Source organism: Trachypithecus francoisi, unplaced genomic scaffold (genome assembly GCF_009764315.1).
Source record: "Trachypithecus francoisi isolate TF-2019V2 unplaced genomic scaffold, Tfra_2.0 Contig00943, whole genome shotgun sequence".
In the NCBI taxonomy this organism is placed as follows: Eukaryota; Metazoa; Chordata; class Mammalia; order Primates; family Cercopithecidae; genus Trachypithecus; species Trachypithecus francoisi.
In genome coordinates, this window is record NW_022681014.1 from 36,194 (window position 1) to 47,822 (window position 11,629).

At 49.4% G+C, this 11,629-nt stretch overlaps 1 long non-coding RNA gene across 18 annotated transcripts in view; it reads left to right on the plus strand.

The window, feature by feature from the left end:
• The window catches only part of LOC117090022, a 29,915-nt gene extending 18,998 nt beyond the window's left edge, over positions 1-10,917 (plus strand). For 7 of the 18 annotated variants that reach the window (XR_004439864.1, XR_004439862.1, XR_004439870.1 and 4 more), the window contains 2 exons: positions 4,152-6,238; positions 6,474-7,132. This is a non-coding gene — a long non-coding RNA (uncharacterized LOC117090022). The other 11 variants (XR_004439880.1, XR_004439866.1, XR_004439869.1 and 8 more) reach the window with 11 other exon arrangements.
• The last annotated feature ends 712 nt before the right edge of the window (positions 10,918-11,629 follow it).

Here is an 11,629-nt window from a genome sequence, read left to right on the forward strand (position 1 = left end):
TGTGGAGAAATGGGGACCCTGTGCCCTGTTGGTGGGGATGTAAAATGGTACAGCCACTACGGAAAACAGTATGGTTGTTCTTTGAAAACTAAATATCGAGTTACTATATGATCTAACAATTCCACTTCTGGGGATATACCCTAAATAATTGCAAACAGGGTCTCGAAGGGATATTTGTACCCGTGTGTTCATAGCAGCAGGATTTGCTATAGCTAAATCATGGAAACAACCCATGTCCACGGATGGAGAAAAAGATGCGCAAAGGTTGAACATGGTGGCTCATGTCTGTAATCCCAGCACTTTGGGAGGCCCAGGCGGGCAGATCACTTGAGGTCAGGAGTTCGAGACCAGCCTGGCCAACAAGGCAAAACCATCTCCACTAAAAATACAAAATTAGCTGGGTGTCATGGCAGGCACCTGTAATCGCAGCTGCTCAGGAGGCTGAGGCATGGGAATCACTTGAACTCAGGAGGCAGGGGTTGCAGTGAGCCAAGATTGCACCACTGCACTCCAGCCTGGGTGACAGAACGAGACCCTGTCTCAAAAAAAAATAAAATAAAGAGAGATAAAATGTAGCACACACATGCAATGGAACATCTTTCAGTCATGCAAAGGAAGAAAATGCTGACATACGGTACCACATGGATGAGTCTCGAGAACATTCTGCTAGGTGAAATAAGCCAGTCACAAAATGATAAATACTGTACAATTCCAACTATCGGAGGTCCCTAGAGTAGTCACGCACACAGAGACAGAAAGTAGAGTGGTGGCTCCTGGGGGCAGGGGAGTAGGAATGGGGAGTTCCAGTTTAATGGGGACAGAATTGCAGTTTGGGAGAATAAAAAGGTTCTGGAGATGGATGGTGGTGATGGTAGTACATATATTACGAATGTACTTAATACCACTGAACTATGCACTCAATACCGCTGAACTGTACACTCAATACTACCGAACTACACACTCAGTACCACCGAGCTACACACTCAATACCACGAGCTACACACTCAATACCACCGAGCTACACACTCAATACCACTGAACTGTATATGCAATACCACTGAGCTACACACTCAATACCATTGAACTGTACACTCAATACCACCGAACTACACACTCAATACCACTGAACTACACACTCAATACCACGAGCTACACACTCAATACCACTGAACTGTATACTCAATACCACTGAACTACACACTCAATACCACTGAACTACACACTCAATACCACTGAACTGTATACTCAATACCACTGAACTACACACTCAATACCACTGAACTACACACTCAATACCATTGAACTGTACACTCAATACCACTGAAGTACACACTCAATACCATTGAACTGTATACTCAATACCACTGAACTACACACTCAGTACCACTGAGCTACACACTCAATACCACTGAACTGTATACGCAATACCACTGAGCTACACACTCAATACCATTGAACTGTACACTCAGTACCACTGAACTACACACTCAATACCACCGAACTACACACTCAATACACCCAGTGGCAACCTTCTTAACTGTGGTCCTGACCACATCCCTTCCTGCTTAAAACCACTCAATGCCCACTCAGTGCATGCTCAATGCCCAAGCTCCTGAACACAGCCTGCAGTCCCCCCCACCCCCAGCCCCTGGCCTCTGCAGCAGTCTGCACCCTTTCCACCTGTTGTAATCCCCACTCCCCAGAGCTTGCTGCCTCTCTGCCTGCCCCTCTCCCTGCCTCTGCCTGCTCACCCCACCTGTCCCTCAGCTCTCAGCCTCTCCACAGGCCCTCCCACCACCCAGCTGGGCCTTCACACTCCTGTGCCCTGGTCTCCTCGAGCCCCCACAGGGGAGATGTCAGCCTCCCACTCTTCATCAGGAGGGGACTCGTGAGCCTCTTCAAAATGCTGCTGAGCACCAGGACGCATGGGGAAACGGCACGGTTACCTTTGGGAAGCACTCCGGCTCACTGCACAGCGCTGGGCATGCACAGGGCCCTGGAAATAGCCCTGGAATGGTGGAGGGGAAGGGACCTAGCCAGGGGCCTGACCAGTGGACAGAAGCTGCAGTGTCCTGGCTCTGGGAGCCGAGGCTGCTCAGTGGCACCTTCCCAAGGACAGGCCAGAGGCTAGGAGTCTGGGGCACCAGTGCTGGGGGCCCTGCTGTCAGACCCGCCTGCCTGCCCTTCCTACTCAGTACCTACAGGGCACCTCACTATACAGGGCTGGCACTGGACACTGGGTCCTGGCTAGACCCCGCCCAGGGGCCTACTCATACTTTCTTCGCCGCAGGGCCTCAACTGGGCCAACGCAATGACTCTGCTGACCAGGAGCTCTGGTGCCCCCTGGCAAGGGCGGTAGAAAGAGTCAGGGCTGGCGAGTCAGAAGGCAGGTGCTCATCCTGGCTTCATCGCTGCCCCTCTATGCGGCCCTGGGCCAATGCCTCACCCTCTCTGCACCCCAGTACCCCTTCTATAAAGGGGCAGCAAGAATCCAGCAGCCTGTGCCCTAAGACCAGCACTTCCAGCCAGCTCAGGGTGCCCGGCTCAGCTCCTGCACCCCTGTGCACCCTGTCCAAGGGGCTGAAGCTGTCAGCTAGTCCCATTTCCAGGGAGGCGGAGTCACTCCAAGGGGCTCATCTTTGTCCAGCACAAGCTGCCATGGCTGAGTGCACTCCAGGGCTGGAGGAAGTGGCCTGGAACCTCCTTTCTGGATCTAGTCAATGCTTTCAAATAAGGGTCCTAAGGACTTTTGCCTTGAAAGGGTGACCAGGGTCCAGGTGCTTCTGGAGCTCCTCCCACCCCTCAGTGTTCACCTTTAGAAGGGAGTTCTTGCTCAAAACAAGTCTTCAGTCAGGAGGAGGAGTTGCCTTCCTGGCCTTTCTGAGCCTTCTGTCTGCTTCTTCTTAGCTCACTAGAAGGAGTTCCTCTTATCAGATTCCACTGGAAAATTAGGGCCCCTTTGCTGGACAAAGGCCCTCATCCACATGGCCGGGGAGCAGCCCCAACCCCACTGGGCCGCAGTAAAAGTTCCGAGAGATTGTGTGAGCCAGAGATTAGCCAAGGGGGTGCTCCCAAAGGGAAAAGATGCCTTTCCAGGTGGCTCCCACAGTCAGAGGCTGCTGGCCTGGGCCCTCCCAAATTCTTCTCCACACACACGGACCGCCCTTCTCCTTCAGCCATAGGCTCCCCGTCTTCCCTGGAGCTGCGCATCCATCCGACAGGAATGCCTCCTCCAGGCTGGCTGGGAGGAATTAGGCTTTATGAACTCCAGGGGGTGGAAACCAGGCCGCAGGCAGCCTCCAATGCTGAACTGGAGGGAACTGTGAATGCCTGTTCAAAAATCTGCAGCGCATCAGAAGATTATGTAAAACTACAACAAACTCCCCATAAATCTAATAACACTCAGCTCTCTGGTGCTTCGGGGTTGGGGGTGGTGGAAGCAGAGCCGCACACAATTACTCGTTGTGCGCGTGCGTTACTAGAACACTGACTCTGGGGTTATATTGCCTGGGTTTGAATCTAATCTTGGTCACTTACTGGTGATGGTACCCAAGGGGTCTGGGTCTTCATTTCCCCACCTGTAGAAATAGGGACAGGATAGTGGAAGATATTGAGATTGAGCTGGGACCATCCGCATAGAGCTGCATGAGAGCCAGGAGGGCCGGGACGTGCAGTGCCAGGAGGCAGGCGAGCTGAGGTGCAGCCTGGGAGAAGGCGCCAAGGAGTGCGAGGCCCTGTGGCGCTCCAAGGAGGAGCTTCGGGCCGCTGTGAAAAAGGCAGAGTGAGCACATCAGGTGGGGTGTCATGGGGGGACCAGCCCTGAGTCCCCATGGAATCCCATCCCTGAAATCTAACATCAACCCCAAGGTTCTGGGGAAATTGCCCAGATACGGATCCTCTGTCTCCTGAGCAGAGCCTGGCAACTGGCTCATTTTAGGAAGGTTTCCTCCCTGTTGATTGGGGAAAGGGGCAGAGGGGCAGCGGGCAGGGTTGGGTCCAGACTCAGACCCACCTGCCTCATCACCCTGGAAACCAGGTCTCCTCCTGGAGTCACTGGTCTACCCCTCCCAGCCGAGGGCCTGGGCCCCAGCCCTGGAGGGCTCAGCTCTTGGCAGAGGCCGCATAGGCGGGCAGTGCCTGACCCTCTCCAGGAACTGGAGGAGGCAGCTTTTGTGTAGAGCCACTGACTACTCCAGGACCCAGGGCTGAACTCTGCCCTCTCCACCCTGAAGCTTGCCAGTGAGGACAAGGAGCAGAAGCTGGCACTCCTAGAGGAGGCACGGAGAGCCGTGGGCAAGGAGTCCGGGGAGCTGTGAACTGGGCTGCAGGAGCTGGAGCGCTCGTGGCTGGAGGCTCGGTGGGAGCTGCAGGAGCTCCAGCACCAGGTACTCTCCCTGCGCCACCCCTTGCCCTGGGGCTTGCTGTGTGTCCTAGGGCCAGTAGCTCCCCCTTTCTGGAATCATGTTTCCCCCTATGTAAAACCAGGGCTTGAACTCTGACTCGCCCTCTCACCTGACCTTCATGTGAATGGATGGGCTTTGAGCACTCCTTGAATCCCTGAATCTGTGCAAAAGTCTGCGTGCGTTTGTGTGCACGCTCAGGCTCACGTTTCTCCAAGGAGAGGAGCTGGTGTCCTTGTCCAGTTCTCAAAGGAATCTGCAAACAACAAAAGGTACAGATTTCATGAACTAGGTCAGAGGTTGGCAAATTGTTTTTTGTAAAGAGCCCAAATGGTAAATATTTCCTGCTTTAACCAGCCACACAGTCTCTGTTGCAGCTACTTGGCTCTGCCGGGGTAGTGAGAAAGCAGCCCCAAACAGCGCATGAACAGAGGGGTGTGGGTTCCAGTCCAACTTTGTTTAGGGACACTGCAATGTGAATTTTCTGTCATTTTCATGTGTCAAGAAATACTGTTCCTCCTTTAGAAAAGGCCATTCAGGGCTTGGTTAGTTGGGAGGTTTCGTCTAAGAGAATGGGAAGGTGTTTACGTGGTTTAGGCTGGGAAGTGACAGGGTCACGTTATATTCTGAAAAAGCCACTCTGCCAGTTGTGATGAGATTAGAGAGGCGATAAAGGGGATATGGGTAAACCACGAGAAACTAGGTCAGTAGTCCCTCCACCCCCACTCCCCAGGTGAAGGTAGCCTAGACTAGGGTGCTGATGGAGGAGACAGGAGAGGACACATTCAAGGAAAATTTGGAAGGTAAAAACCAGTAGGACTTGCTGATGGATGGAATATAGGAGGGCAGAAGTAGATTATCTGGGATGTATCTTTGTTTGCTGATACAAGATAGATTCAGTTGCAATGAAATTGTTAATTGAAATTGATTTTAAATAATGGCATGACCTAAAGTTATGCAAATATTTGCCTTAGATAAAACACCAAGTTTTCAAAGTTTAGCTGGGTGGACGGCATGGCTTTATTTCCTATTTCTTGGTATTTCCAATTCTTGTTAAAAGAAGGTTTTTCTTTATCTCCAAGGCTTATTTCAGTGGAAGCCCATCTGTAAAATCTGTTATAAATTTAAATTGGAAAATAACTACAAGTGCCATGACACGTTGGTTATTGTTTTTGCGAGTGACCTAAGGCCACCTCTCGGGGTTGCTGGGGGCTGCCTTCTGAAGCCTGCGCCTCTGCACCGCGCGTGCCCGGGCCTGGAAGTCAGACTCCGAGCGGTGTGGCAGCGCCAGGCCTGCAGTGCTAAGCGCGGGGTGGCTTCTGGCCTCAGAGAGGGTATGTCTCCTGCCTCTTCAACCTGACAGGGGCTGTTCAAGCAGACGCGAAAATCAGCGATTTGCAGAGTGGAGGGCTGGTGCTTTGAAAGAGAGGCGGAGGAGAGAGAGGGATTTCCCCATCCCTGCTGCACTAGGTCCATCCCCTCGTTACTCCTTTTCTGGGCCCGCGAGGCCCCTAACCTGCTGGAACCCTGATGCAGTAGAGGCGGCCCCGGTCCCTTTAAGACCCCGCTGTGCCTGTGCCTTGGGTTCTGACGCCATCCTGAGGCGCCAGTCGCGGGCTGGACCCGGCCCCCGGGCTGGCTGGTGTTTGAGACCGCGGTGGTACTGGGAGGGGTAGGTGAGGGTCGCGAGGCTGCCTGAGCTTCTGAGTGAGCATGGCGCTTTTGGAACGCGGGACTGGCGACCTGCTGCGCCAGGAGCTGGGCCTAGGCGCGGCGACGCGGCTGCCGGCTGCCCTCTGGATGGGAAGTTACAGCGAAGTCCACCCAGCCTTTCCGAGGTGAGGGCGCCACGCCCGGCGGGGCCTGCGGTGAATTCGGGACCCGCAGGCGCACAGCTGGGTCGAGGCGCTGCCGTGGCAAGTTTTGTTGCGCGAGGCGTGGTGGGTGTGGGGGGTGCACGGCCGGGGCCTGAGTTCCCTGAGCTCCATTCTTCCCCTGCTGCTGCCGCCCGCAGCCCACCTCTGGTGTGCGCTGGGGAAGAAACTGGCTGGCGGGTGTTCTATGGCATCGCAGGCGGTGGAGGGACGGAGCAGCTTCGGGGGCACGTCCTCCTGTATCCCGTAGAGGACACTGACCCCGGACCCCACCTTCGGGTCCAGAAATCGGTTCCCTCTGCTTGCAAAGTTGGAGTCTTTATTGGCCTCGGGGATTCTGCTCCTGGCGGTGTCTCCAGGCTGGTGATGGGGAAGCCAGGTGTGCCAGATCCAGGATGCACATGAGGAGCGTTTGTGGCCATCACCAAATCACCTCATGACTAGCGGGGCAAGCCTCAAATTAACCGCAGGATTTCCGGTCGGATGGATTGTGGGGTTGGTGTTTGCACTGCAAAGAGCTGCTGTGATTTCCCTGTGTCTGTCTGTCTGTCTTTCTTTCTGGCTTCTTAGATCATCTCATTTGGCGTCCTTTCACTGAAGAGTTAACCCAGACGTTTGACATGGTTTCCTTGCTTTCCTCCTGTCTTTTGCTGCTAGAGCTGCTTTCGAAAAGAAGTCTTTTCTCAAGTGGTATCTTTTCTTTGGGTTACAGTGTTGTTCATCCTTCTTTGTTTTTAAATTTTATTAGTAAAACTTCACCAGTGAACTGGAAGCTATTTTTTTCTATTCTGAAATGCTAGCTTTAAGATTTCTGAGAACTTTGCGTCAAAGAAATCTTTGAAAAGGTACTGAAGTATACAGAAGAAGTTCACTATTTTAAAAGTGCAAGTGGTCCGGGCGCAGTAGAGCACACCTGTGTTCCCAGCACTTTGGGACGCCAAGGTGGGTAGATCACTTGAGTCCAGGATTTCCAGACCAGCCTGGGCAATGTGGCAAAACCCTGGCTCTACTAAAAATACAAAAGTTAGCTGTGTGTGGTGGTGTGTGCCTGTAGTCCCAGCTACCCGGTAGGCTGAGGTGGGAGGATCACCAGAGCCCGGGAGGCTGAGATTGCAGTGAGCCATGATCATGGCATTGCACTCCGACCTGGATGGCAGAGTGAGACCCTGTCTCAAAAACAAAAACAAAAAGAAAACAAAAATCCAAAAGGTAATGAATTTTTACCAAGTGAACCACCACAGATCAAGAAATAGAGCATTACTAGACTGGGGCATATTTGTAGGAGTGACATTGTTGGTTTCAGATGTATATGAATGATAAAACTTTAGTATTACATATTGTTGAACATTTTCCCAAAGTGGTTGAATCATTTAACAGGGATATTCTTGTTACCCCACGTCCTTGCTGATGCCTGGCATTTAAAAATTATTTTGCCATTCTTGTAGGGGTGTAGTAATATTATCACTGTGGTTTCGTTGAGATTGAGTATCTTTTGTTGGCATTTATATGTCCTGTTTTGTGAAGGGCCTGTTAAATCTTTTTATCTGGTCTTCATGGATATGCTTGTTTTTCTGTTGATTTGTAATACTTTATTCTGGATATGCGTCCTTTCTAGGATATATATGTATTGCCTTTCCCTTTTTCCAATCTGTAGCTTGCCTTTTTACTCTTTTAATGGTGTTTTTTCATGAATGGAGATTCTCTTTTTTTGTTTGTTTTTGAGACAGACTCTCACTCTGTTGCCCAGGCTGGAGTACAGTGGCACAATCACAGCTCACTGCAACCTTGACCTCCCAAGGCTTACGTGATGCTCCTGCCTCAGCCGGAAGTAGCTGGGACCTCCAGGGGAGCACGACCACACTCAGCTCTTTTCTGTATTTTTAGTAGAGATGGGGTTTTGCCACGTTGCATAGGCTGTTCTGGAATTCCTAGGCTCAAATAATACACCTGCCTCAGCCTCCCAAAGTATTGGGATTATAGGCATGAGCCACTGCACCCAGTCTGAGATTCTTAATTTTGATGAAATTATACTTTATCAATGTTTTCCTTTATGGTTACTACTTTTTGTGTCCTGTTTAAGAAATCAACGCCTAACCTGAGAGTATGAATACATTTTGTGTGTTAACCTTATAAGAATTTTATTTTAGATTTTGCATTTTTTTTTTTTTTTCTCAGACAGGGCCTCACTCTAGTGCCCAGGCTAGAGTGTGGTGGCAGCATCTCAGCTCACTGCAACCTCCATCTCCTGGCTCAAGCGATCCTCCCACCTCAGCCTCCTGAGTAGCTGCGAGTGTAGGCGTGCGCCACCATGCCTGCCTAATTTTCCTATTTTTTTGTAGAGATGGGGATTCAACATGTTTCCCAGGTTGGTTTGAAATCTTGGGCTCAAGTAATCTGCCCGCTTCAGTCTCCCAGAGTGCTGGGATTACAGGCGTGAGCCACCCCACTTGGCTGTGATTCAGTATTTGCCACATGGATGTGTCTGCTTGATCCAGCGCCATTTATTGAAAAGACCATCCTTTTCCTTCTGCACCGTGTGGCACTTTTTTTCATAAATCGACTGACTGTATTGTCATCTGATTTCTGAAATTTGTGTGGGTCTGTTTCTGGATCAACCTGGGCAACATAGTGAGATCCCATCTCTACAAAAAATAAAAATAATAAATAAATGAATAACATTTAAAAAATAAGTGTGTAGAGCTGATGGAGTCACAGGTGATAATTTAAAAATGATTGTCTGTTTCTTGGCTCCATATGGGTGTTGGTCATTAAGATGTGTTGGGCTTTTGGGCAAAATGTGTTAAGTGAATTATATGGTGTTCAGAACGATTGCTAGATGTTCGTTGTGACTTGAATGAGAATGTTCATCGTGACTTGAATGAGAATGTTCATTGTGACTTGAATGAGATATTATTTGAGCCTCACAGAGCTACAGCTTTCACTCTATTTATTTGTCTTTTAAAAATTTTTGCATCTTTCTGTCAAGGCAGTAACAATGTCAAGGCGCCTGCCACCATGCCTGGCTAATTTTTGTGATTTTAGTAGAGACAAGCTTTCTCCATGTTGGCCAGGTTGGTCTGTAACTCTTGACTTCAAGTGATGCACCTGCCTTGGCCTCCCAAAGTGCTAAGATTACAGACATGAGCCATGGCCTGACCTCAACCATTTTTATTCTTTCAGAAATGTGATTGATAACAGTAAAGCCACACTCTTCACATGCCTGAAATACCCCTCATTGTCTTCTTCAGGTGACAAGGGCTCTGGAACAGCCACATAAAGCTGAGGGCAATATTTTTTTTTCATTGATTGGTTGACTGATTTTTTTCTCTTAGAGGGGTTAGCATCCATGTATCTGAAATTGAAATTCAAGAGGAGAGACAGACACCTGTACTAGTTTTCTCTTGCTGCCATTTATCACATTACCACAAACCAGTGGTTTGAAACCACAGAAGTCTGGAATGAAGTGGCTGGGTTCTCTGATCAGAGTCATGTGAGGCTAAAATCCAGGAATGGGCTGGCTGTGTTTTTTTCTAGAGCTCAAGCTACTTTTCAAAGTTCAATACAGATATTGAAAGAGTTCCTATTCTTGTTTGTGGGGAACTGAGGGTCCTTTGTCTTTGCTGACTGTCAACCAGGAGACACTCTGACTCCAGAGGCCACCTGCTTTCCTCCTTACCTGTCTTTTCCATCATCAACCAATAATAACTCATGGAGTCTTTCTCAAGCTCCTACCTTCTCTGACTTCATCTTCTCCAACCAGTCCCAGAAAGTTGTCATGTATGGAGTGATGTATTTAGATCCAGTTCATGCAGGTAACCTCACCAGCTTAAAGTCATATAACTGGCATATAACAACATAATCACAGGAATGGTGTCTCATCACCTTAACGGGCTTTAGAGACAAGGGTGTGGCATGTTTAGGGACCGTTTCAGAAATTCCATCTACTGCAGTATTCACATTCCCCCAACTGCGAAATGCATTCACCCTCTCCCCTAAGATTTCCCAATTTCATGTCATGAAAGCATTAGTTCAACATGAAAAATGTCATTAAGAGCACATCAGATGAAAAGTTTAAAATCTCATTTAAAACATCCACACCAGGTGTGGATGAGGCTTCTGAGGGTGTCCATTAGGTACAGATCCTTGACATAATTCCCTTTCCTCCGTCGACCTGTGAAACTGAACGAACAGCTTATCTGCCCCTAATGTGAAATGACGGGACAGACATGGAATAACAACTACAGTGATTCTAGTTCCAAATGAGGGAACAAGGAAGGGATAAAGAAGTCACTGACCCACAATAGTTTGGAAATGGAGCTGGGCAAAATCCAGCAGGAGTTTCTTAATTAGGTCCCCACAGTTTGGGACCGATCCGCTGCCCTGTGAGTCTTTGCCTCTGGGCTCTCTGCTCTGCATTTCTTGAGACCATGATTATTTATCTTTTTTCTCACACTCTTTTGTGTATGGCTCCTATTGCACTCAAAAGGTTTTTGAGATTCAGCCGTGTTGTTTTGTGTGTCAACAGTTTGTTCCTTTAGGCTTTCCATGGAATGAACGTATCACAGTTTAGTGATCCATTCTTGTATTGACAGATGCTTGAATGTTTCCAGTTTTTCGTATTATGAATAAAAGTGCTATGAACATTCTTGTATAAATTGTTTTCTGGACATATGTTTTAATATGCTGGGGAAACTGCAGGCAGCACCTCTGTCGCCCTGACAACGGGCATGGCTGGACCTAGCAACAAAGAGGTGACCGCGACCTTGGCAAGTGCAGCTCCCACGGAGTGGTGAGGGCAGAGGCTCATTGGAGTCGGTTTATGAGCCGGAAGAAGGAGACAAATCGCAGGCAAGTGAAGGAAAAATTTTGAGGAATTTTCTTGTGAATGGAAGGCGAGAAACAGTGGAGAAGAAAGTGGGTCAAAGAAATTGTGCCTTTTAGGCCGAGTGAGGTGGCTCACACCTGTAAAACCAGCATTTAGGGGAGCCGAGGCGGGTGGATCACTTGAGGTCAGGAGTTCAAGACCAGCCTGGCTAACATGGTGAAACCCCGTCTCTACTAAAAAAACAAAAATTAGCCAGCTGTGGCGGTACACTTCTGTAATCTCAGGTACTAGGGAGGGTGAGGCATGAGAATCACTTGAAGCCAGGAGGCGGAGGTTGCAGTGAACCGACATTGCGCCACTGTACTCCAGCCTAGGTGACAGAGTGAGACTGTGTCTCACACAAAAAAAGCAACTGTGCTTTTTGTTTTATTTGGAGATGAGAGAAATAATAACTCACTGGGTGCAGCTGGCAGTGCCTTCTGAAGAAGGAGGAATGGGCTTGGGATGCCCTTGAGTGGATGTGGGGCTGG